Genomic DNA, 4,482 nt, shown 5'->3' on the forward strand with positions numbered 1-4,482 from the left:
TCTTTAGGCTCTTGCGGAATGTCATAAGGGAGGGCGCCTGTCTGATGTCTACAGGGAGGGAGTTCCACAGCCGGGGGGCCACCACCGAGAAGGCCCTATCCCTCATCCCCGCCAGGCGTGCCTGTGAGGCCGGTGGGATCGAGAGAAGGGCCTCCCCAGACGATCTCAAGGTCCTCATGGGCTCATAGGCCGAGATGCGGTCAGAAAGGTATATGGCAGTTTCGATCTAGGATGCATTTCCCGTTCATGTCATAGCATCGTAGAGTCATAGGGTTGGGAGGGACAAAGTAAGCCCTCCTGACAGATGTCCATCCATCCTGAGGAGACTCTGCTGGACTCCGAGGCGGAAGCGCATTCCACATACTGACAGCCCTTCCCCTTTCTCCCTCCTCCCTCTTTCTCTCACCCCCAAAGCCCCGGAAGGGACCCAGCTTTCTCCATTGCGCCTCAACAAGGGCCAGACAGTCAGCTTCTCAGTCTCCTTAACTCAAGGCAAACACTCCCACTCTTATATTTAATGTCCTACCCTCTTTCCCCGAATATAAGACACACCCATAAAATGAGCCGTAGCAGGATTGCTAAGCATTTGCACAATATCATCATCATCATCATCATCATCATCATTTAGTTACTTATTAATCGCCCTCCATCCGAGAATGCTCCAGGCGATTTACAAGCTAAATTATAAAAGATAAAATACATACATACAAAAAATAAAAATTAACAGAGATCGAATGCTCTCGTAAAAAGCCAGGTCTTAAGTGCGAGAGTAAAAGGTCCTAAGTCCCGCATGGCTCTCATCTAGGGCGGCAAGGAATTCCACAAGGCAGGGGCAGAAAGAGAGAAAGCCCACCTGCGTATCTGGTCCTTTCCAAGGGCACTTCTCTAGGACACGGTATATGGAGTAAGTCATGTTGGGCTGGTCGTTGCGACCTCCGATGGTAGGAATCATAGAATCATAGAATCAAAGAGTTGGAAGAGACCTCATGGGCCATCCAGTCCAACCCCATTCTGCCAAGAAGCAGGAATATTGCATTCAAATCACCCCTGACAAATGGCCATCCAGCCTCTGCTTAAAAGCTTCCAAAGAAGGAGCCTCCACCACACCCCATGGCAGAGAGTTCCACTGCTGAAGGGCTCTCACAGTCAGGAGGTTCTTCCTCATGTTCAGATGGAATCTCCGCTCTTGTAGTTTGAAGCCATTGTTCCGCGTCCTAGTCTCCAAGGAAGCAGAAAACAAGCTTGCTCCCTCCTCCTCCCTGTGGCTTCCTCTCACATATTTATACATGAGAAGGAGAGATGGTCCCTAAGGTACGATGGACCCTGGCTGTAAAGAGTTTTAAAGGTCAGAACTAGCATCTTAGATAGGCCACGGGACTCAGTGGGAAGCCCATGTAAATGTTGCAGCACTGGTGCTATATGGCATTTCATGGGTGTTCTTGTGAGTAGCCTGGCTGCCGCATTCTGAACAATACGAAGCTTTTGGGTCATAGACATCAGAAGGCCAGGATACAAGGCATTGCAATAGTCCAGCCTAGACGTAACCGTGGCATGGATGACCGTTGCCAGAGCCTCGTCAGATAGGGAGGGTGCCAGTTGCCTCGCTTGTCGTAGATGGAAAAAGACCTGTTTGCTGGCAGCAGCGACCTGAGCTTCCATTGTCAGCTGCAAATCCAAAACGACACCTAAGCTCTTAACAGTGGTCAACGGAGATAAGGCGGCACCATCGAAGGTGGGCAACGGAGGAGTCATACCTGCCAGGCGGCCATGCCAGAGAATCTCAGTCTTTGCCGGGTTCACCTTCAGTCTGCTAGCACGTAGCCAGTTTGACAGAGCTTCCAGACATCGGGTGAAATTGTCTGGAATTGACGTTGCTCCAGGCTCCAGGCGCAGAAGGAGTTGGGTATCGTCTGCATATTGGTAGCAGTCCAGGCCGAAACTCCGAGCCAAACTAGCAAGGGGTCTAACATAGATGTTGAAGAGAAGAGCCACCCCCCCAAAAATAAGACATGGTGATAGCTGTGGCTATGCAGCGTACAAGGTTGGCCGCCCCATAAGGTCCCGGTCATTCTGTGCGTGCTGCAAGCGGAGGCATCGAAGGAGGCATCGAAAGTCAAAGTCTCCTCAGTGAAGTGAGAAGCAGGGCACTCTGTGTAAGACTGTAGGATCTATCTAGCAATATTAAATGACCACTCACAAGCCGGATTTGCTTTGAAATGGATATATTGCATGTATCTCTGCAGCAAAGAAAGACACTACTGGCTTTTTCCCACCACCACTTCCTTTGATACCCCTTTCCTGCCCATCTCCCCCCTCTTCTCAGTTTCCTTATTAGAATTTGTTGCTTCACAAGTTACAATACAAGGTTTCCAACGCCCTCTGCTGGCTTCAGAATGTCATAGAGAGAGAATGGATTCAGCCAGGATGTCACGGAGGGAATTTGTGATGTCTTCATGCCGTCAGAAATTGACTCCTGACACTCTGCTTGAGGTATTGTGCATCCTCAGGGGGAAGAAGTAAAGCTGTGGCTGCTGTTTTACTCAGTGGGGTGGGTCTCTCTCCCCCAGCACCAACCAGCAACAGTCTGTGGATCTCTCTCACCCCACACAAACACCAGGGGATAGGTACGGGAAAAGCTTCCGCAAGCAGTCTGCTCCTCAGCCTGGACAGATCATCCCAGAAATGCAGATTGTTGTACCATCTACATAAATAAAAATGTAATGTTCGTTTGTGGGATGAGCATAACTGAAAAACCACTGGACGAATTGGCACCAAATTTGGACATGATACACCTAACAACCCAATGTATGTCCTTCACTCAAAAAAATTGATTTTGTCATTTGTGAGTTGTAGTTGCTGGGATTTATAGTTCACCTACAATCACAGAACATTCTGAACCCCACCAACGATGGATTTGAACCAAACTTGGCACACAGGACTCCCACGACCAGCAGAAAATACTGGAAGGGTTTGGTGGACAGTGTCCTTTGATTTTGGAGTTGTAGTTCACCTACATCCAGAGATCACTGTGCACTCAAATAATGATGGATCAGGACCAAACTCTACATGAATACTTAATATGCCCAAATGTGAACACTGGTGGAGTTTGGGGGAAATAGAATCTTGACATTTAGGAGTTGTAGTTGCTGGGATTTATAGTTCGCCTACAATCACAGAGCATTCTGAATCCCACCAATGACAGAATTGGGCCAAACCTCCCACACAGAATCCCCATGACCACCAGAGTGGGCCACAGCAACATGTGGCAGGGGATGGCTAGTATTTAATAAAAATAAGACATCCCCTGAAAATAAGCCATAGTGTGTCTTCTTGAGGAAAAATAAATATAAGACAGTGTCTTATTTTCAGCTTGTGTTCTATGACGACTCCTAGATCCCTTTTCCCATGGAAGGCAGTTTTCAAGACCAGTGTTCCCCTCCCTCCATTGGTGCCTTTCCATTTGTATGGCCCAAGTGGCACACTGCACATTTCTCCCTGTTGGAATCCACTTGGTTACTTCTGGCCAATCAGCTCTCTAATCCCTCAAGGCCGCTTTGAATCCTGGTCCTGTGCTCTGGGACATTCGTCTCCCAATTGTGCCCCATCTGCAAAGGTGGTCAGCATGCCTTCTATTCAGCCATCCAAGGAAGCCATTGATAAAGACATGGAATAGGCCTGGGCCCAGGACCACACTCTACATGGTGCCCAAATAACCACTTCCTTCCAAATGGAAGAAGGAGAAGAGGAGCCAATGGACAGAATCCCCCCTCCCACCCCAGGTTTGGTTGGTCAACCCATTACAAATCTATCTCATAGGAGCCTTGTCTAGTCTGCATTCAAGTCCCCTAATGGGGTCCGCTTAACCCAAAAAAATTGACAACATTGAACACCACCCATTTACACTAATCTGTTTGTAATGTGTGTTGTTTACACTGGAATCTGGAGAAAATAATAATTCATCTGTACTTCATAAAAGGGAAAACTGATCTGTTCAGTAAGCACCGCAAATTCTAAATTTGAATATTTATTTTCTGTACCTGAATGTCTTGGCCTTGCCCACCTTTCCTTATGAGCTTCTTTGTGGGACTTTTGTGGGGACCTAAAGCACTGAGCTGCTGAGCTTGTTGATCGAAAGGTCGCAGGTTCGTTTCCGGGGAGCAGCGTGAGCTTCCGCTGTCAGCCCTAGCTTCTGCCAACCTAGCAGTTCGAAAACATGCAGATGTGAATAGATCAATAGGTACTGCTCCGGCGGGAAGGTAACGGCGCTCCATGCAGTCATGCCAGCCACATGACCTTGGAGGTGTCTACGGACAACGCCGGCTCTTCGGCTTAGAAATGGAGATGAGCACCACACCCCAGAGACAGACATGACTGGACTTAATGTCAGGGGACTACCCTTTACCTTTTTCCCCAAAGGCCTCACTGAAATGGAGACATGCGACACCCAGCATTCCTGGCATCTACCAGACTTGCAAGCGAGCC

Source organism: Anolis sagrei, chromosome 2 (assembly GCF_037176765.1).
Source record: "Anolis sagrei isolate rAnoSag1 chromosome 2, rAnoSag1.mat, whole genome shotgun sequence".
Taxonomy (NCBI): Eukaryota; Metazoa; Chordata; class Lepidosauria; order Squamata; family Dactyloidae; genus Anolis; species Anolis sagrei.